At 46.3% G+C, this 23122-nt stretch overlaps 1 protein-coding gene across 5 annotated transcripts in view; it reads right to left on the bottom strand.

Moving 5' to 3' along the window:
- Positions 1 to 23122, bottom strand: part of LOC120955419 (CUGBP Elav-like family member 2) — a 293328-nt gene that overhangs the window by 252368 nt on the left and 17838 nt on the right. For 2 of the 5 annotated variants that reach the window (XM_040376279.2, XM_049609177.1), the window contains exons 1-2: positions 21656 to 21958; positions 20724 to 20990 (exon numbers count right to left, since the gene is read on the bottom strand). The exons of 2 other annotated variants lie outside the window; for them this stretch is intronic. The gene's annotated coding sequence lies outside the window, so the exon portion shown is untranslated. Of the gene's footprint in view, positions 1 to 20723; positions 20991 to 21655; positions 21961 to 23122 lie in introns of those variants that run through there. One more of the 5 variants, XM_049609176.1, reaches the window with a different exon arrangement.

The raw sequence follows: 23122 nt of genomic DNA, 5'->3' as shown, positions 1-23122 counted from the left end.
CCGCAGATTGAACTGTCTCCGGCAAAGCTGAAATGCTGTTTTTCCCCCCATGCCACGGTTGACGAAAATCAGCGAAAACGAATCGATCGCCGATTGCGTCGTTTCGGGTTTCGGCAGCAAAAGTGAAAGCGAGAAAGTGTTCTGCTTTACCCGTACGATGATTGTGGCACTGGGGCGTGGGGTTTAAGGGGCGTAGTAGAGGGAGGAAAAATGCTGCTGAGAGCTAATTAAAATTTTCCACCCCGATTCAAAAACGATACAACGCAGGGACAAGGTGACCAATGCTGAACGTGACATCTGTTTCGGGGAGGCAATTTTTGGTTCGGGAAAACTCGCCCGAATCCATACGGGTGAGGGCAAAGCATGCTTCAAGTTCTTTTTATCAGATCGTAGGTATCACCATCATCGGAAGCCCGCCCTACAGTGCGTGGATGTGAAAATGTCTGTTCCAATTTTCACATGCCTTAGGCCTGTGTAGCGACCCCGACGAGCTAAGAGAAAACATGGAATCACTACCACATTCAACGCAATGTATTTTGGGAGGATTTTCCCGCGCAGACTGTTGCAAAGAGCTGGTTGGTTTGGGGGGAATGGTGGAGGGGTTTTTGCCGATGATTTATCGCCACCATCGGGGTGTAACCGTGCTCGGACGCTGGGCGCGATACACTTGGCGCGTGGTTGCTAGTGGTTGCGCTCCCGTCCCATGCACGGCGTGACGTTGGTGACACAAGTGACGGAGTGGTTTATTTATCATTTCACCTTACCGCTGGATATTTGTTTCCTTCCGGCTGCTGCAAGGGGGCCGAAGGCGGGAAGAAGATGAAATTCTGGCGTTCCAGAGGAAAAGGTGGAGGAGTATTAGGTGGCGAATGTGGAACAGATAAAGATAGATCGTTTGTGGCGACAGATCGGAGCTGTGCGCAATAAACCTCACATACACACACACACACACAGACGCGCGTCTCACAGTGTAGAGATGGGGCAGACGCATAAACAATTTTGGATTTTAATGATATTTACACAGACTGTGTTTGAGGTGATTGAAAAAAAAATAAGAAGACAATCTCAATAGTTATTTTTATGGATCCTAGTTCAAATCTTATCGTTTAGATTGTTATAACTATTTTTAAAACATTTCGATTCGAGTAGCTCCGTAATCGAATAGTTTTTTTTGTTAAGGATGAGCCGTTTAAACATGTAATTGACATCAAATCAAATTATTTGGAGTTAAAATGTTGGCCCTATAATGCGGACACTACATGAATAAAATACCGTTGTTGTCACCAAAGGTTGGCACTAAGGCATCCATTTTTGACTCTAATGGACCTATTTTTGTCTTTAAGTCACTTTTGTAACTACAGTCTGTTCCCGAGTTACACGTATCTCGACTTACGCGGATTCGGAGAATCGCTGTTTTCTAAATTTGATAGATTAAATGGCAAATAAGTACAATTCGGTATAAATTGCATTTTTGCTAACAAATTGAAACTGCTTAAGAGCCAGAAATATTAGAATTTTCTGCACGAATCATATCAAATAAATGATACAGTGTATAAAAGTACTAAATTATATCACCAAACTCTGAGTAATCAAAAGTATTTTAGTCAAAAAACGTGAAATTCGACTTACGCGGATATTCGAGTTACGCGGATTCGTCGGGCACGCAGGATCCGCGTAACTCGAAAACAGACTGTATTAAGAAATCACAATACATTTACAAGCTATTTGAGGCGATTTATAACAATTGTAACTTAACATTAAAAAAAACACTACAAAAATCGAATAATTCGATGCTTGTTTCTGAAAAAAAAAAAACTAATGAAAAACAATAAATTCTCAAGACATCGTTTTATCCCGGAAATACATGCCAACTTTCTTTACACCATTGACGCTTCCAAAATTGACATAACAATTATTTTGTTTCAAATTTTATCAATTAAATTATAAACTACTTAACTTAAACTCAATAATTTTGAAAACACACAGTTTCAGAGATTGCACTATTTTTTTTTAATGAAACGATTGAGTTAAAGTTCAAAATTGATGCCTTAGAGACAAAAGAAATGATGCCCTAGAAGGAAAAACCATGATTCTGACAAAATTGGAACTTTAGAGACAAAATAAGGTGAGTTTGTGTTACACGACTGCGACTGTAATAAACAAGAAGTTATAAATTTATAGATAGCAGGGATTGAATATTACTTTCCATTTTAATCAAAATCTTATCAAGTTGTACCTACAGCGTTTTTAGACAATGCAAAAAAGATGCGTAAAGGGTTTATTATCTTTTTTTGTAAGTGTTAATTCGCCAAAAAGCATGTAATGTCGCTTGTTTTGCCTGCATTTAGGCGCTATTCGCATTCTCTACACTAAAACTGTCTTAAGGATGATGATGATGAAGCAACATAAAAAAAATTGTTTCCTCAATAGAGCAGATTGATTTAGTTTCCAACACTAACTACATCAATAAAGCAATATAGGATATATCTCGCACATTTGTAGGCTCAATCCGTTTTCTCAACGCTCCGTTCCATTAATCGTTTTGTTTGATTTCATTAAAACTTTGTGTCGCAATGCTCTTCAACAGTAAACAAACAATTGCCTTCCAATTTCTATCAAGCCGCACTCGTCCGAAATCCCAAACTCGCTAGGATTTGACACTTACAGCAGATTATCACACTTCCCGCGCACAGCCCTTTGCACTCGGCCGCGCGCACGCACGCACCGCACCTTCTCGAACACTAACACAAACAAAGCCGTGCGCGTGACGCTACCGTTCATCGTTCGCCGCGTGATAACAAAATCCTTCCCAAAACAAACCTCTCCACCTCCAGCTTCCTTGTCCCTTCTCCCTCGATGCACGCTAAAGCACCTCCAGCACCTTACCACGGGGGAAGAAAATTCGTACAAATTCGAAAGTAAAATATTGACTCTACCGGACATTTCCCAGGCGCACTTGTGTGTGTGTGTGTGTGTCGTGTGCTGTTTCTTTTTTTCTTCCAGAAACGCTTAGAAGATTGGCAACGGTCGTAAGGGAGATTGAGAGCAGGAGAAGGACGGATTTGCATTAACAACTCGAGGCAAACTTCTCGACAATCAAAAGTCCCTCCCGCAACCACTCGAACCATTCGCATTGTTAGGGCACCTGATTAGGAAAGTGTTTCCTTTTTTTGTTGTTGCTGTTGTTGTTTCGGTTGTTTTACTGCTTGCCAGGCACTTCAGCTCTCTCTCACACACACACACACGCACGCACGCTATGCGTCTCTAGCATCAAGCTGTCAGCAGCAGGGCTGGTGTATGATTGGGCCACACTCGTCTCATTCAAGCCAGTGACGGCAGGAGACGCCCTCGGGGAAATCGCTTTTCAATGTCGGCACCCGATCCTAAACATACATTGTGGAGTGGTAGAAAATGACAAAGAGGGGAGGGGCGAGGACTTTAAGCGGTGACGTCCACTGATTCGAGTGCGTATTGTAGTGGGAACTTGTTATCCCTTGCGGGGTCGAAACCGAAAAAAAGAAGTTCTCTCCCTCTGCAACAATCAAACAACCAAACACTTGTCCAATTTAATGCAAGACAACAACACTGTGTCAGCCCATTTAAACTGCTCGGATGATGTGTCTGTGGCTGTGCACAGGGCGTTAAACAGATCCCTATTAATGTGCAGAGATAAACTTTCCCCCGCGTCCATTCCAATTCCAAGCGCGTCGGCGCCGAGTGACGAAAAACAATTGTCTCTAATTAAGCGTCCAACACCGTGCAAGTTATGCGCTCCCGGGCTACAAACCAAACCATTGTCCTGCCAAACAGCCCCGCCCGCTGGGGGCTTCCTCTACTCGAGAAGAATTATCTCAAAATAATACACAAATAAACTCACAGGAACAGGAACGCAAAAAAATGCTGTTTGACTTCCGGACTCCGAACGCTCCGGTGCTGGTGCAAAACTTCATCCTTTATCACAGCGCAGAAGGCATTCTTTTATTTCCCTTCTGTAGCTGGTATTGCAGCAAAGGCAAGGATAAAGTTCAGCTTCTAGACAAACACACACCGACACGCACACACTGTGAAGTACTGATAAAACAGGCCTTGCTCCGGAGGCGACTGTTCCCGTGCGCTGTCATGTCTTTTTCTGTGTGGTTCAAAAGCTGAAGGAAAAATCCTTTCCCCTCTTTCGCCATATCATAACTCTGCTGGCCTATGACCCCTTTTCTCAACTGACTTTATTCCCCTCTGTCTCTCCCTCTTCCTTTAAAATGTTTGCAACATATTCAAATACACATCACCACTCCTCCCCGGCCGCTTTTATTTGGTTCTCTTTGGTGTGTGCGAGCTGAATGTGGGCAGAAGCTGCACACACTCAACCCCACTACCCCACCCATCTCAAGGACTTTAATCAAGAGCATCATCATCAACATCTATCTCTCCTCCAGCCCCGGGCCAACCCGCCAGCTTAGATTGCCACCCCTATCTACACGCAGCTGTGACAGGCGCTCGTGTAGATCACGGGGTGGCAAGAATTTTCAATTAATTTTCCAAACTTCCACACATCCTACCTTCAGTGTGAGTGTGTGTCTGTGTGTGTGTGTGGACTACACCACACTCAGCTACAAACGTACTGGCGGCATTTGTTCGGTGCAAACAAATATTTATTAATATTCTTTACGACCCGCTGCCGCGCCCTTCCAAAAATCCGCCACATGAAAAATTCATCCCACATACCGACGGGACGAGCCATGAAGGTTCCGTTGCGTCACATTTGTGACGAATGTGTGTTTACCCCCGTTGCAGCATCGTAAGGTCCTAGCTGTGTGTGTGTGTGTGTCCTTCCATGCTTTCCACGAATCCTGTACGGCCTCTGTGGCACTGTGGATCAACATAATTCACACACCGAATTCCTACTGCGCCTGAGAGTACGAGTGCTTCCGCGAAATCTTTCTTCCAGCAAGTACTAGCAGCAGTTGAAATGTAATGAAGAAGTTTGAAACATTCTACTTAAACACATAGACACACACACATACGTACAGATAAAAAATTGCGAAATTCTTCAACGCCTAGACGTAATGTTTAAAGCAAGCGTCTTGCCGGAGCTGATAAATGAATTTTAATTAATTTTGGAACTCAAATTCGCTCAAATGTGTGATTTCTTCCCTCCAAGTAGCAACTCTTCTTCCCTTGCTGACCCACTTCAACTCATTGCAAGTTTCTTTGATGATGTCGATGTCTCATAAATTTCGGCCCGATTTCTGCAAAGATCTGTCTCGCACCTGCGATCCATCATACGTCCACAATTTGTCTCGCTGGACCAGAGACAACTATCACCTAATTTTCACCGCTTGCCCCCACTTCCTTGCAAAACATAATTTTCCCCGAACCTTTCCGCAGCTATAAAGTGAAGGGAGGAAATGCTCATCATTACAACCACACGCCGGTGCACTAAACACACAGCGTCCACACCATCCACGATGCGTATTTCTTCGGCGGTGCATTTTCGTTTCAGTTCACGCGACACATTGTTGCACATATTGGCGTGCAACCAAAACCCTGGGCCCGGGTCCCGAACCCTCAGAAACCAAGCTTCATCATTTCTCACTGTCACCGGCCCTTGCCCGGAGACATTCTTCGGCTCCGGTGATCGCAGAATCGGTGCACAGACGGCAGCAGCAGCCGTTCATCATATGGATCACGTTCAAACACACACACACACACAAGGCGAGCGCGAGAACACACACACTTTAAGCGAAAATTGTGTGAAGATCACGCCGCGCTTTGCCAACGGGACGACCGGGTCACCTGCGGCCTGCGAGTGGGCCACCCATAGGGCTTGCAAAAGGACACTCTATTCTAGCTGGCGCTGGAAATCATAAATCTTGCTCCCTGTGCCACCGCTCGCTTCTACTGGCGTATTTTTGTGTCGTCTAGCAGCAGCGCCCAGTGTCATTTTATTTGCGCGGGAAATGCGCGTCCTCCCGTGCGTGGTGCTGTGCTCTTTTTTACACTCAGCCTGCCCCATCTGCCAGGGCAAGATTCTACTATCGTTGACACGATGTCATCAGTCCACTGGGGGACTGCGTGTGTGTGTGTGTGGTGTCTGAGATGCGATACTCTTATTGTTTGCCCAAGCTCTTACAAAAGGACGGCGGCGCACCCAGGGCGAACAATGTGCACAAAGACAGCTGTGGAATGGAATGTCACCATATGTATATTCGCGAACTAAACAACTGGAACCACAAACCCTACCGTTCGTTAGTGAAAATGATAACGCAACTCCTCTTTGTGTCCTGCTGCTTCTCTTCTTTTCCTTTTTGTAGACCAACCAGGGCTAACCATTTGTAAGCAAGCATCAAAGCATACGAAAAGCGAGCGACTGTATGAAAGATAAATTATATGTAGTAAAAATGCTACGCCTCCCTCTTACTTCGCGTGGTCGTGATTTAAACTCACTGTGTTTGCGCTGTTCGTCAGTACGTGCGGGGAGTGAGAGTAAAAAAAGGCAAACACTACAAACAACTGTTTTAATTTCAGCAAGCACCAGCAAGGGCAAGACGTTTTCTTGACACGGATGCTATAAACAGGCGACTGTGTTTGCAGATTGCATCGTCTACGGGCGCGAGCCTTTTCTGTGCGATGGAACGGACAGCAGCCGGAGCAGCACGTCAGTGGCACGAACCTCAATGGGTCTCAGATAAGGCCTCGAGGGCATTTTTGCCACGGTTTTGATTTAATTTAATGAACTCGCTTGCTTTGCAATCTTGATATGCTGGAGCTGCCCATTAACAGTGAATGAGTTTTTGAGGAAATTGTTTTGAATTGCTTGTTTGAACGATATTTTTTGGGAGGGAGAGAAGTAATTAAAGACAATTGTTTTAAAAGATATTAATGTTTTCCTCCTCAATTTGTTGTGCGTATAACAAGTACATTTAGAAAAGCAAAAGACATTCCAAGCTAAAAGTAAATTCAAACCTCCAAATTCGCCTTTAAAAATCAATAAACAAGAGCAAAAGCGCCTAAAGTTATGCAATGTGCAACAAAAGTCATAACTAACAGGCTCTTCTTTAATTCCCACTAATTCTTTCGTGGTTTTCTCAATTCTGCTTTCACTTTCAACTGCACTTGGTTCAACTCTAAACCACCGTTTACACTGGTAGCTTTAGTCACTTTAACATCATCTTATCCAGAACGACAAACAACAAAAAAAAACCACGCCCCATCGCTCGACCTTAAACTCTCCGGCCCTGGCTGAGCACAAAGCGGCCCTGGCGTGGAAAAGTGTGACACAAACCTTGTCCATCGTCTGTCGCCTGTCAGATTATGTAACATATGCACACACACACACGCTGGATCCACTCCATACGGCCCGGGAACACACCGAGAGCAAACCGCTTTATCCCTTCCCAGCCGACGTTATCATCTGCTCGGAGAGGTGATTAATCTTTCTGCTTTGCGGCACTGGAAACATAAAAATAACGCCACACACACACACACACCCTCAGATCCGCTACAATCACACCCACTCACCAGCCGGTCCCAGCAATCAAGTGACCGGATATTACATACGAGCACACTGGTACAGAATCCTTCTCTCTTTTCCGATCGACCTACATCGGTGCTGCCCGGCCTGCCCGGGTTGGTTGTGATGCCGGGAGGGAGGTAGTAGTGCACGGTGGACAACAGTGTCTTTTATTCCGCCCAAGCTCCACTCATTAAAAGCAATTATCAACTTTTGCCATCGCACTTTTCCGACACTTTGGCTGACCCGGGACCCGTGTGAGCGCAGTTGCGTGGGCCACACGCTAGAAGGTTATATTTCCTATTTATTTTTCACATTACTCGGGTTTTTGCTTTTTTTTGTTGCTCCTCGCCGGTTCATTTTTATTGAAAGCCATTTTAATCACGCAGCCCTGTAATCATGGACACACCGGACGGCCAGTGTGCTATTTTATCTGTGTCACACTCACACACACATATTTACTGCCTACCCTTTTAGAGGTTGGACCATTATTACTGCACTGTGCGGTGTGTGCACTGTGTCACACTAAAACCTCACTATTTATGATGCCCTCAGGCCGCCCTCGGGGCGTTCCCAACGAGCTGGGCACACAATTTAAGCTTTTAAATCGCGTAAACGTATGCACCAAAGCGTACCGGCTTTTCTTGCTCCAGAGTGTGTGTGTGTTGTTGTGATGGGCACTTTATCAACTAAAAGCAACCATTACACAATGCTGATCGGTTCCGGTCGAGTGCAGTAGAAAAAAACGGGTCAATTTAACCTTTTTTTCATTTCTTTTTCCTCTCCGTGTGTGTAATAATCACAAGGATGCAGGAAGCAAATAAATAAAGAACAGACAAAACATGCACATCGAGTATGGGGAAACACTACCACACAGTAGCAGAATGACGTCGAGAGGACAAACCAGAGAACGCTACGCAGAAGGATGTTGCTGTTTACTCATCCATCGGTTTTTGCGCCATCGCCGTCGTTCATTTTGCGTTACATTTTGCACCACCGCCCTGTGTATCTGTATGCGTGCATGGATGCATCAGGCAGGATAACGAGAAAATCGGCTCACGCGCACCCTCGGCTCTGCCATTTTCCACGACAGAGATCTGATCCACGTCCGTGATAAAGCTTCCCCACGGCCAGTGAAAACGCTGTTCGGGGGGAAAAGGCTGCTTACCAAGAGAGAACCCACCGGTAGCCGCCACCACAGAACCACCCGATCACACCCGAAAGCATCCGATATGATGATAAATGGTGGTAATAATTGGAAAATAAATGGGCTTTCCATTATGGTGGCCTGCGGGAGCGGCAACAAATTGGAATTATCCAATTGGAAGTTAATTTCCACACACATACACACATACGAAAAAATGCCCTTATCGCTCCGTCCCTGATTGTGGCTGGGTCAGCGAAGGATTGGCGCCGTAACGAAAACCTCTTGCAGCAGTGCTGCAGCATTGAAGTCGGGTTGATATATCCGTTTGCGTGGGCTGAAGAGAAAGGAATTAAAGTTGTTTTTTTTTCTCTCTTAATTTTCCCTCATTCTATTGTGTGTTACTGAAGTAGTGCGAGGCGTGTGTAGGAAACAATTTGAATCACAATTTAAATGATATTGCTTTTGGGTGCTTTTTTTTTTGGTCCCTACGCAGAAGAGAAGAATTCGATGAATTCAAGCATTCCTGAGAGCTTATTAACGACGAAAGTGAACATAATTATGGCCACCAATTCGGTGCGGTTTGGGGAATTGAATTGCAACGGCAAGCAGGGAGATACATTGGAAACAAAAGATAGAATAATAAATCATAAATGCACGTATGCACCCCCCCCCCCCCCCCCATTTAAACAGCCCTCAAAAATAATTCCCCGCCCATAGGAAAATGCACTCACAATCCCCGGCATAATGAGCCCACGTTTTTTGCTCTGTATTAAAAGAAGTACATCATTTCATCCACCCAAATAATACACCCCGGCACGGAGTGCATGAGCAGAGGCTCAATCGCAAAACCACGTACTCATCCCCCCGATGCAATGAAGCAAAAATTAACCCGTTGTGGTGGTGTGCACTGAGCGAGAGCGATTGCGATAGTTTTTCAATTAAACTGGAGCCGGCAGAGGGTTTGGAAGCGATACAGAGACCTGCATCGGGTACGGGTACGACAGTTCGCCGGAAATGAGTGGCTACTCGCAAGAAAGAGGCAAAGCAGGCTCAGAAAGGGTTTTGTTGATGAGGAACTTGTTAAACCCCCATAAAAAGGTAGGAAAAAAACAGAGCGTAATGAATTCTTTTATACAGTCCAATGAGGCTTGTCCCTTTTTTGTTGCTGTTCCATCCCAAGAATCCGTCAAATGAGTACGACATAAAAAAATGGAACCCCATCCAACACATTGGTTGAGCTGGAGCGCCCTCGAAATGATCCACGGGCATCAGTGTTGTGTGCTGCACGGGAAGCGCGCTAAAACTAAGAGCACTCTGCTCTGGGGAACGGCACTGCTCCATGGGCATAGCCAAAGATAGGTAAAGCCCCTAAGCAACAGTCCAGAACAACTTCGCTGCGATGGGCTGCTCGAGATGCTCGTAAATCACACAACGTCTTAACGATACAGGCTGGAAGCTGCTGCAGGAGAATGCTCAGGTTCGTCGTCTACGACGAGGTTTGTTGCCTTCCACGGGTGGCAGTAGCCAACAAGTGTGCGCAGCCTAGACGGTGGGCTGTCGCCGCCCTAAGAGACAGTAAAATAAAAGCCCAACACTAGCAGACAGCTCGTGAAATGCTCCCTTTGCTCGGTGAAATAGCGTGCAATTGAGCAAGTCTTTTCGCTTTAAAGCCACTTTATGTGTGTTTCTTGTTGGGCTGGTTTTATTGAAAAACTTAGTGCTTTTCATTGCAACCTTCTTGTTTGTTGCTTTTTATTCTTTTAAATCTATTGCACGGATCCTTCACCGGCTCACGTCCACCAATAAAACAGTATCACAAACGGACGCTGTTAGCTTTTTAATCATTTCCATTAACTACCGGGCGTCTCCATCAATCGCACGATGCGCTTCCCTGCCCGTTGAGGTAGAACTACAAAAATCCCTTTACTTTCTGTTACGCTTTTATTTGCTTGTTGCATCCTTTCCCGGGATCGAAACACAAGTGGACAAAACACGGCTTAACACAATTTCATTCGCACAGCAGTTCTGTGTAGTCACGCCGTGGTTGCGATACGGGCGAGAACATGCGACAAGGGTTTTTCTTTCATTCGATTTCAGCTCCTGCACAACCGATGTTCTTTCTTTCTTGCTGTTGCTGCTGCTGTTGCTGGTACGATTTCCTCCGTTCACCGTACTTTAGCAACACATCCACATCCGAAACCAGCAGCGGCGGGGGCGTGTCCATTTGCTATTTCCCTTGTGCCCGCCAAGCCACTGCAGTGCTTCGCCCTTTTGGATGCTTGTTTTTTGCCTTGTTCCTGTTTCGTGGCTGTGTTTGTGGATTTTTCTATCATCTCATTCCGAATGTGCACTGTGCACTCACTTCCTGACACATCCTGGTACATCGACCGCATTGAGAATTGCAATGAGCTCTTGTCGGGGGATTTCGCTTCTTATTTGTACGTTCCTTTTTTTTCACCCGCCTATTTGTTTGCACACAGACTCATGATCGGACACAGTCAACAGTGAGAAGGAGTAGAGGAAAAAAAAGGAACAGCAAAATCAACCAATAACAACACAACTGATGATAATGCTGATGATGATGATCATGCTGGCGATGGGGCAGGGATTTCACTATCACAGCTTTCTCTCCTTCTGCTTTTCTGTGAGTGTCGCTAATCCCGGATAGTCTAGTCCATTCGCAGGGCAAAGACTGTTGTTCCTAGTGACACCGAAGCCACGCGCACTGCATTCAACCTCAACGTGGTGAAGCATCCGGACCGATCCGGCTGAGCGATGCACACTCTATAAATCCTCGAACCATGGGTGGAATATATTTCTTATGCTGTGTCTCGTGACACTCGACAATTTACGATAATTGCTAGTGAAGGCGCGTGCATAGTGTACAGTGCGGGGAGCAGGTTCGAGGACACTGGGTGTACTTATGCAGCTCTATTGAACAGGAGAAGGGCACAGTACTTCGAATGTCCTGTTGCTTTGGAGGATAAAAATAAAAAAAGGAAATAAACATTCTGTCCCACTGCTCCTTCTTCCAATTGCACTCGTTCCCGATAAAAATAATCCCGTTTAATATAGAAAAAAGAAGGTTCCGCGCCTCTTCAAACAGGAAACGACATGCTTGTGAACAAAAAAAGAAGATAAAAGGCAGGGGCAAAGGAAAGCAAGACAGGTCAGATTACGGTCACCAAAACCTAACAACAAATAATGCTGCTACTGTCGCACTCGCACCATTTGTCGCGCCCAGTCATTCGATTACCCGTGCGCGCACTACTGTCCGGCGGAGCTGTCGCCGGGAGTACAGCGGGGGGAAGCAAAAGAAGTACCAAAGGACACACGAGCGACGAGCACGAAATATTGCCATCCATTTTGCTCGAGTAACATTTTTATCATGTGGTACATAAATTTTCCTTCCTGTTGAAATTTCAAACCCGCACGCCGCCGTCTCGGCCGCCGGAAACCTTTATCGCCCTGTTCCGTCCATGCCGGGCTTTTCCGGTACACCCCTCCATCACAGGGTGAAGCACGGTTAAAACAAAGTGGAAAATCGTGGGTCGCGGCAAAGGGTGGGCATGAGTAAATCGACTATTCTTCATTGCTAGAAGTACCGCGATGAAAGGTTTTTTGTTTTCCCTCGCTCAATCGATGGTAATGTTTGAGCTATGCATGTAAAATATGGAATGTATTGTAAGGATGGAGGTGTTACAAAGGCGCGACAGGGGTCGCTCACAATCCGTTCCAAGCAATTGACGAAATTTTTCAATTCTTCTAATAGATGGGGAAAGTATTTGGAACGCGATGGCTTTGTTGTATGGCTGTTGTATGGCTTTTGATTTAAATTTAGTCTGCAAAAGGGTTGTAAAAGTGCTTAGCAAACTACGGAAAACCATTAGAACACTCTCCAATTGGGTACTGAACAGAACATTATTCAATTGGAGTCATAATAATGAAAAAGCTCTTGAAAATCAAATTAAAATGCAAAAAATGCTTCCTAATAAGTCAATATTGTAATGCAAAATACATAAATTCCGGGGTTTTGGGTCAGGATGGTTCAAATACCCCTAAATGTATGCAATGTTGTCCTCTGACATCTTTGTTGAAATCACTTTAATGTTAATAATCACCAAAACTAACAATTGCTTGTATTAAAAATGTTTTTTTTTTGTATTTCTAATAAACATTACAATTAACTTTATAACAACGTTTTTATGATTGCGTACCGTAGTTGTGTAGGTGAGAAGGCAAAAAGCCTCCAATAATCATATAAAAAAGCAAAAAAAAACACAACAAAATAAGTGAATTTTGTTATGCGAAATGCATAATTTTAGAAGTCTAGCCCGGTGAGAAGTCGGGCCAAAAAAAACTCCGGACTCCAACCACAAGAATATTAACCGTACACCGAACGAAGAAAATGCTCCATCCGCGGGGGCCGCTGCAAGCCGCGCGGTGAAATAGTTTTCCGGTACGAATTTTAAAATATTAACCAACCAACCACTGTCACCTACAGTGAATCCATCATATTTAAATGAATTCCGGCCCCGGTCTGCTTGCCCTCGCACCTCTTAGTCCATTTTCACTGTGACCACAGGAGTTTAGCTGTGGCTGTTTCTCGCGTGTTGCCCTTTCGCGAACCGGGGGTTTGCGGCACGAATTTTCGAAAAATGGGAAGAGTTTTTCTCCTCTCCTTCCCGTTCTACCCGACGGTAAAAGTTTCCGGCGCAGGGGGCCGTTTCTTCGCATTTGACTTTACCCTCTCGCGCATTGCAAAAACACGTTGCACATTGCAAGCAAACGGGTGCTGTAGGATCTTTTTTGCCTTTTTATAATGATGCACGGACCGCTTTTGTCCACGGGAAGCGGCAAGCATTTTCTGCCCGTTTGGCAGGGCCAAAGTTCACAAACACACACACACACCGGCACAGAAAAAGGCCACTGTCCATTATGTAAAAACCACAATAGGGTGCACGCGGACCGCTGCACACGCGGCTGCATTGTTACGCAGGAAGCGAACCACTGTGCACACTGTGTGACTGTGTGTGTGTGTGTAGGGGATGTCACGGAAAACAAAACACATAATAACGTCACACGAGCTTTTCTTTTGCCTGTCCACAGTGCCCCGTCCTCCCAACGGTGCATTCCATTCGGCGCCGAATAGAGCAGTAAACTCTCCAAATATTAAACCCGAGAGTGCGGCGTCCGGAAAAGAAGGAAAACAAAAAAATGCTTCTGAAAAAGAAGCGCTTGGGAGGAGTTGTTTTCTTTCCTCTTCGCCTTTTGAATGCTGCATGACTGCTCGCGAAGTCACCAAGTCGTTCGGCAACGGTGCATGGTAGCAAGCGATCGGCCACAGGAAACGCTCCAAAGCTCAGGAAGGCGTCCGCATCTAGCCGAGCAACAGACAGGATAGCGTTCGGACAGGATGGGACAAAATGGAATATCCTTTCGGGGCAGGTTCGTTTCCTGCGACGGAACGAAGGAGTCTGTGTGCCTGCCGATGCCTGCCGTTCCGTTCGACTTCCGGCGAAGCTGAAGTCACAAAGACCACTAGCGTCGCCTAACCCTAACCCGCCTCTGGGGTGTGCGCCAAGCGGGTTTGCTGGAGGAGTAATAAGCTTTGTACCGCCTGCCGCATGCCTGGACACGTATAGAAGCAGGTATTTATTTGTCTCGAGCAGGAGTTTCCCAATGCACACACACACGCTGTCCTGACGAGGCGACGAACAACAGTTTTGGCGTCGTTTTCCACCCACCCAAAGGTACCACCCAGCAGCAGGTAATTTGAGCATCCCCAATCTCGCTGTATGCCGGGCGAATTGCTCCAACTCTTTCCCCACATTGGCGGCTCTGTTACTGCAGCTTTGCCGTGGGAAAGGGAGTTGTTTTTGTCTTCACTCCCAGCATACCCAGCGGTGGGATTGCAGATATGGCCCGCTTCCGAGCCACTTTCCAGCGCTGCAATCTTTGCACCAGACTCTTTTGCGTCCGTTTTTTGTGTGTGTGTGTGCTTCTTACAGCCCCAAAAGACCTCCAGCGACCTCCAGCGGGGTACAATGAAGTCTAAAACATTGGAACCGAGTGTTTGAGGGACTTTTTTTCTTTTCGTTTGGCAGGGAATAAGGCACGAACCTCTGAAGCTTGGCGTTCAACACTTTCCGCAGGAAGTTTGTACCTTTTTGCCTGTTGTTGTTGCTGCTGCTGCTGCTGCTGTCGTCTCGTACAGCCTCTCTCGCTCTCCAAGGAGGAGGACCAGAAATTTATCGCTCTTTTGTGGTTCTCTGGTGGTTTTTACGATGCTTTTCTCCTGCATGCACCAACTAGCAGCGTCACCTGGTCGGGTGTGTGTGTGTGTGAGCCACAACGAACACAAAGCGACACAAAACTCGTGGGCGCACCCACCCCAACACAGTTGTAGTACTTTTTTCGGGGGTTTGGGAAAGCGTAAACGATCCACGAAACCCTCTACAGACAGCACACAGACAGCACAAAAACTACAACCAGCGACCAGATTTCCGGAGTTTAGCTTTCCCGTTCCAACTAAAAGCGCAGCTTTCTTCCCCATTGAAGTGGGGGGGGGGGGGGGGGGAAGGTAGGAAGGAAGCGATTCAGCCAAGAAGCCCAGCAACACCTGCAACGCGGTGTCTGGGGGTTTTATTTTCTCGCGAAATTGTCCACCACTGAAACTTCTCCCAAGTCGTTCGGCTGGAAGTCATTGTTTGCTGTGAAAAAGGACATCGTATTTTTGTTTTGTTTAATAAGAAATGCACACACCCACACACATTCTCACAGGTTTAGCGAAAAGGACGAGGCGTTTTGTTGCAGCAAATGCCACCTGCCACTGTTGCACTGCACAGTTGCGCTACCCCTTTGCTGTGCGGTTTGCACCAAACTCCAACCAAACACCGGCACAGATTGCGCCCACCCGCCCGCTGTTTTTATAATTATTGCTGCCCTCCGTCATTAACATTTTGCCTGCCCGGACTTTATTCTGCCGAAAAACACCTTTTTTTCCCCGAGCACAGCCGCGCGCGTGTTTAGCGAGCAATTACTCAAAGATTAAAGCGCCGGACGGGTGTGAAAGTGTTAGTCCACTTTCGTGGAACCGCTCGAGGAGCAACCGTTGGGGTGGTCGCAACCGCTGTTTGTTCTTTTGACCACTTGATTCTGGAAAGCTAACAAAGCTGCAACAACAAAAATAGAAGTAAAATGGGCTCTCGCTTGGAAGAAGTTTGTACGCCCCGCGCACAGCTTGTTATGAAGATTTTAACCATTCTAAACATCCTCCGCTTCGTTGAAAGTAAGGGCAAGTAGACACAAACAAAAAACACACACACACCCAGAAAACGGTTATCCACCTTATTGCGCGCGGAAGTTTGTGAACGTTAGTTTTTCCTTGTTTTTCGCCAGTTTTTCCCGCAAATAAGATCAATTTTTCTACGGATTTTAGCGGTGGTGCAGAGAAGTAGCACCAACAACAAAAAAAACAAACCTCCATCCGCCAGCTGGTCCGGAAGTGGGAACATCGGTCTATAAATATTTCCCAGAAAGCGAGCATAGTGAGGGAAGGACAGGGAAAGTTTTCGGCAGAAACCAATTTTCAGCTAGAAAGCCCGGTGTGCGGGCTCTGTCCCTGTTGCCGAATGGCTGTACGAACAACAAACGGATGCTCTACGCCTTTCTACCACGGACTTGGGCCCAACTCCAAGTCCAAGAAAAGACCAATTCCATTCAGGCTTAAACGAACCGGCATTGAACCAGGCCAAACATTTTGTTTAACCAGGCATTTTGGGAACCGTTGGGAACAATGAAGTGAAGAAAGAGAGAACAAAATCAACAAACAACGTCCAGTGGATGATTCGTAATGGACCAACCTTTGCGAACGGCATCAAGCATTTCTGGGGAAACGATTTTCTGCTCCGGTGTGCGTAAGCGTATAAAGAATAGAAGCACGACCACGGCATTCCTCCCCAAATTCCTGCCCAGTCATGGTTGGATTGATTTTCCGTTTCGAATATTGATCGTTTCGCTAGCAAAACCCTGTCCGTACTGTCCTTCATCCTTAGAACTTTTGCCTTAATGAGCACATTAAGTTTTGCACACTGCCTACATTTAGGCGCTGGTTCTAAAACCATTCTGCTTGTAAAATTGGATCCACAGCTTCGTTGTGATGCTCCACTTAAGCGCACTACTCTCTACCGATGCTTATCCTTGCAATTCGCACACCGGTATCGTTATCAGTCGCAAAAGCTCCTTCAAACCCAACGCCCCAGAACCACCGCAACGCGAATCAACAGGACAGAAAGTTGTTATTTATTTATATCATTTCACGGTGTGTTTGTCACCCACTCGGAGCACGCGGAAGTGGGCGCCACTTCGTGACGATTCACTTTATCTTGCCGCACCGATCAACCCGCTCCGTGTGTGGTAGCTTCTGCTAAGCACTCAGCCGCTCTTATCCGTCCAAAAATCAGCGTTCTCGAGCATGCTGCGGATCCCGTTGCAGCGTGAACAAAGTGCGCGAGTCTCAAGCGGTAAGAGGCAAAAGCACACTTTAGCAAGCTTCTTGATGTATTCCCGGTGGCAACAAGACATTTGTCTTCATTTTCGGGGCTGCACAAACGCCGCAACAAAACACATGCTTCCCCAGCATACTGAGGGTTTGCTGCGTACGGGGGCATGGAATTTAAAATGAACCCCGTACGCCACAGCGCAGAGGATGTAGCTCAACGGCACCCCGATCCTGTTGTTGTGGTTTTTTGTGCTTGAAACAAGCTCGTGCGAGACACACAACAACCCCCGGGAGGAATTGCCAACAGCAACGGGGCGGACGCGTATTTTGCGTGTAGAGATAGAGTGTATCAACCCGAGCCTGTATGGTTTCTACGGGCCATGGTGACCCTTTTTTTTACAACATATCGTGCTTGCCTTTTTCCCAGAACGGAAAGTGAAGAAGCCTGCCCGCCCTGTTGGATGTGTTGCTGTAAAGATAAATATTTTGAATTTTTAATTACATTCCACAGCACTCACGGCTTCCCGGTGAAGGATGTTTCAAGGGTTTTATTCAACAACAGAAAAAACAACCTGACACAGATCCACAAGATGATACATTTTCAGTGTGAAGTGGCTGCCCTTGCTTGCCACAAATTGCTCCCCCCCGTTTAAAGCTGTGTTTTGCAACCGGTCCAGATCTGAAATTAACACACCGGTAGTGTTTATTTTAGTGATAACGATGCGTTAAGCGTTCGTCGTCTGCTGCTGTGTTGTGTCACATCTTCATCTTCACCGTACGCAGGCCAGATAGGCAAGAGTGATAAAAATAGTAAACAGACGAAAAATGGCCTGCAAAGGCTTAACTTCATTCCAGCGTACACGCGGATGAGCGTTATCGAAAGTTACAAGTAATATTTTACATCCGAGCTATTTACATCCCATTTAATGGGGCACCCTAGTTACCGGTGGATGTAGTACCACAACGCGCCACCACTACACTAGCAGTAAAACATGCATTGCCTTTGGTTTTACGAACCCCGTAAGTTCCGATCCTGCTTAATGTATCGTAAAAAAAACTACATCTTTTTTGTGGCGGTTGTCGTTGTTACTGATTACTGCCAGCAAAGGGCGGTCCATCATAATGATGCTGGAAATATGAAGCTAAACCATAAAGAATGCGAAGCTGAAGTTTATATGTTATATTCACTCCCGCCTCACTCATCGCACGAACAGGGAGCGATGGTGGAAGCGGTTGGCCCACCGCTCGGTTTAGTCGGTTAAATGAGCCTGAAACGCTATTGACATACCTGTGCCCATACCTTAAGCTCATTAGAGTTAATCATGTTTATACTGGCGCGCTTTTATGTGATAGAATCGGTGTTGTTCGCGGGTAGGGTTGCGAGCGTAACTCCCGTTTTGGTAACCCGTTTGGTTTCAGTTTATAGTGTATCAGGTTTTTCGAGCGGCAAGGGGGAATTGCTTTTATATGGTTGTACCAGAAGGCGATAAAAAATGGGTTTTGCTAGCACAAGCTGCTTTATTTTGAGTTGCTTTAAAGCTGAAGTAATGCAGATTACATACTTTTAGGCAACAGTTGCACTTTGCTATCTTAAGCGCCTAAAGTTATACACACTGCATGCTAAAATACGCTTGTTGCTGCGCTTCGAACAGCTCAACAAACCTTATGATGTTTTATTCATTAAAGTGTGTGTTGTGCCTATTAATTCGTGTGATCGACCTTTCTCAGCTTTAATTTCGCTTTTTTATATCCCGAGCAACAGCGAGAAAGTATTATCCCGCAGTATCACGAAGAAGGTAAACCACCCTGGTGGCCTGGAAAAACGATCTGGTCGTCATTTAACGGGCAAGTAAAGGCGCGCTCCATCTTCCGTGCATACCAATGAGCGCCCTAGAAATGAAGCGAACAGACCAACCATCACCACCACCACCACCACTAAGGTCCTAAAGAAAAACATCCACCAAAGAGCCGAAGATAAAGAAAGTCGTTCTACTTTGCCCATTCGCGTGCCGATTGCAAATGGCACGTTTTCAATTAATATCCAATCGATACGATCGATCGCGAAGGTAAGCGTAGCTTTTGGGTAGAAGATAGGGCTCTTCAAAAGGCTTTAGGTCATAGCTTACGAGCTAGGGCAAGGTGCCCTAGTAACAATGGAATGTTGGGTAATGTCTGGCAATTCTTAAGCGTGTGGCTAAGAAGTAATACAAAGGTTATGCATCAACAAACGTACTTTTTTAAGGGCACTCACAGAATAGAGCAGCAGGAGTAAGTACATTCTCCAGTAGACTCTAGCAATTCTACGAGGGGAGTAATTTGGTGTACAAAAATCAATACATTTACGGTCTAAAATTAAATGACACACAACTATCTTGGGATGTGAATTTTATGAAGTCTTCGACTTAAACACTAACTCTGCATGAAGAACAAAAAAACCTTCCCTAGACATTTTTATTCCCTCGTCGATTCTCATCCCCTCGTCCTGCTCAAACCAGAAACGGAAACTTCACTTCAAACAACTCTATAAATGCAAACAAACGGCATCATCGGCTCAGCCACATAGATCCCAAAAAAAACCGAAAGAAATTGAGCCCTACCCTTAGCCATTGCGTGCGTATGGCCCCTGCACACGGTTTAAAGCCACGGGAGGGTGAAAATCTCGGAACTCACAGGCGTACAGGAAATTAAATTTCTGTTATATCATTTCATCGCTCACCCTCCTGCCACCCTGCCCTTCGACGAATCAAATGAAGCGATACCGTAAAAGCGCGCCCGAAGGGTGTCCGCTGCAAGCAGCGATGGCAACGATTCGTTCCGCAGGGTTCGCGCTGCCTGTGTGCGTCCTTCGAACGCGTGCGTCCACGAGCCAGCGAAAGCGAGAGAGGAGGCGTGTAAAAATATTATTGCACACAAAATCGGCATCGCCCATCGCCCGTTCTTCCCGTTCCAATTTCACGGCAGGAAGTGGCGAGAGCTGTCTTGGTGGGCTTATTAAAAGAATCGCACCACCCCGCCAGTTTCCTATTTGACAAGCGGGAAGGTTTTGCTTTAAATTTGTAGCCCTCACAAGCGAACAGGCAATGTTAAAGTGGGGGCCGGTCTCATAATCGCTTCCAGCAGCAAGTTCCGCCGTTGCCGTTGCCTAGGGACAGAGGGAGTAAAGGATAATGATGGAACAGATGGGCACGGCTATGGAAACTGTGGAATGTTACGCTTCAGAACTAATTCCATTCCAAGCCTGAGGAAACACTTGCTCATTGATTAGACGTATCCTTTTTTTTTTTTTTTGCTTCTTATCGGGGTGGGCGCGAACGTTTCAAAAGAAAACCTCAACGATGAGAGTTTTGAAAAGGGGTGATAGTATTCAAATTAGATTTATTCGATATGCTACAATTGGGTTCGTTTGAAAACTTGTTTTTTCTTCTTGCAATTTAAAAATAACTTCCCATTGAATTTATTATCCCTATCCCCCATAAATTGCCACAAAGTCATATTTCTTCTTCCGCATTCCCCCTTTGAAATGTAATCCCCCTTTAGGCCGTGGGGTGTTGGGAAAGCAAACTTACATCAGATAAGCTTCGGCTGACAAATAACACTTGCGCCACATTCTTTCGCATTAACACTCTGCATGAAGCGGTTGACACTCGCTGGTGTGCACCTTTAATGTGTAAACAGGAATAAAACCACACACAGACACACGCTCGCTCTCCCACACACACACACTTACACACTCACAATTACACTAAAATGCTTATCACGGCACCGTGGTGGCGACTGTGCATGTGTTTACAATTAATTCAATCACACTTTTGCCGGCTTATCGAAGCATTTCGCTGCAAAAAGAAACATTTTTCAAAACGGATTAAATTAGCATTTTAGAGAGAGAGAGGCACTTTGAAGGAATTTTCATCACAAAACCACCAACACACACACGCGCGCACTAAGTGGAGAACCCTTTTTCTGAAAGGCTCAAGGATCAAGCAAACTTTCCACTAGCACCACCCGTCACAGCACTCCACCATCATTCGTTGTGGCTTGTACGCACTCATCACCGTGTGTTTGTGTGTCGCGATCAAGGCGATGGCAGCACAAAGACGGCTTTGATTAATTTCTGCTGGTTAACCACAACAAACGCGTGGCAAGGACCTGCTGCTTTCCATTTGCCATTTCCCAACCCCCTTTGCTCGAGCACGTCAAACTTCGTCGTCGCCTTGATGAGGTTTGAGGCCTCAGCGTGTTTTATTTTTCCCTTCTTTTCCCCCTTTAAGGATAAGAATGGCGAGGCTTTAATTACACCGGGGTAGTATCCCCCACTTGTGTCGGTTTCGTGCAAAAAGCGAGCGAGCTCCCATGCGTTGCACCGTTAAATTGCAGAGTTTTAAAATCGCACCTCACACGTAACAGCTGAACATGACTCCGGCTCGCTAGGCTCGCTGGTGGCACAGTCTTTCGACCGGTTTTCACTTTAATGCACGCAATGCACACGTCATTTCCTTACCAAGTGGCGGGTTGCGTATGGAAAATTAACAACACTGGAAAGGCTGCGCTCGCACACAACCACTTCCCACACGAATGTGTGTTATTTTCCTTTCGGTTTTTTGTTGTTGTATTTTTTCCTTCTTTAATTTTCCTCACACACAAACCCGCGCGTATTTGTGTAAACCACCACACTTCGTCGATGACGAAAGTGAGAGATTTCTGCCCGTTACGCGACCGACACGACCGACCAAACGACACCAACAAGCGGTCTGGTAGCAAGCGACGCGCACGACCGGATACCCACTGCAAGACTGACTGCCAGAACGTGAGCGGTGGATTGATAATTTCGTCCGATTTTTCATCGGCCGCCTGCTGCTGCTGCTGCCGCTGCTCGGATCGGTTTTCGCCGCCGTATGCCTTCTCAGCTCGCACGAGTGAATTTTCCCCGCCATTCGAGAGGGGATTGTAGCAGGGACGCGCAAGAGGGTGATCGAAGGAAAACCGATGCACGTCCATCGGCCGTGAATAGAGCGGAAGGAGAGAGAGAGCAAAAGACGCGTGCGAGAGAGCGTTGGAACACTTTTCGGAAAATTGCATTCTCGCTCTCTCTCGCGCTGCTCGCTCTGGTTCCGGGTTTTCGTTACCGGAAAGAAAGGCGAGCGAACATGTAAACACCACTCAGCGCACAGACCACTCACAAGGTGCACGATGCTTTGGGTTGAGCGAGAAGCGACACAACACAATACACAACAACAAAAAAAACAACCTTAAAGGTAGGAAGCAGACCGAGGCTCACCTTTTCACTGGAAGGTGGGTTTTCCCAGCCCATCCAGACTCGTCATCACTTTCGCTGCACGGCGCAAACCTTGCGTTTAACCTGTATGCGCCTAAATGCACGCACCCCTGCCTATCACCGATCGATTAATAGGCTCGTGTTAGGTAGGTATTGAAACGAAAATCACTTCCTTAATATCACAAACGCGAAAAACGCGTACCGTTCCGGTTCCGAACCGGCGGCCGTCATCCGTACGGGTTAGAAATTTCGACTCGACTCGGGCAATCGAATCCCGAAAGGCTCGCTCCAAGCGAACTGCCAGGACGAGGTGATGTGTGTTTTCCACGATAAAAAGGGCACTCACTCTCATTAGTAAGTAGCACTCTCTCTCTCTCTGTCTCTTTGTCCTGTCAAACTCCCTCGCTCTCTCTCTTTAGTGAGAGTTTCGCTCCGTCTCACACATATACACCTACACCAGTGTGTTTTGTTGATGTTCAGGATGCTATTTTTTTTTCTTCTAGCACAAACGCACCGTCGGGAAACGTCAAAATGGTCTAGCCAGCCGCTGGAGGAATTGTTTTCCCGCCGGTGCGCAGGCGCCCGGAAAACTCTGCTGCTGCTTTTGCTGTAAATGTCAGTTCCATTCGAGTTAGGGAAGTCGATACGGCGCGGGTTTTGCTTGCTTTTGCCGGGTTTTGTAAGGCTGCTCGA

Source organism: Anopheles coluzzii, chromosome 3, assembly GCF_943734685.1.
Source record: "Anopheles coluzzii chromosome 3, AcolN3, whole genome shotgun sequence".
NCBI classification, from domain to species: Eukaryota; Metazoa; Arthropoda; class Insecta; order Diptera; family Culicidae; genus Anopheles; species Anopheles coluzzii.
The sequence above is the reverse complement of the archived record's forward strand: the minus strand, read 5'-3'. Positions and strand labels throughout refer to the sequence as shown.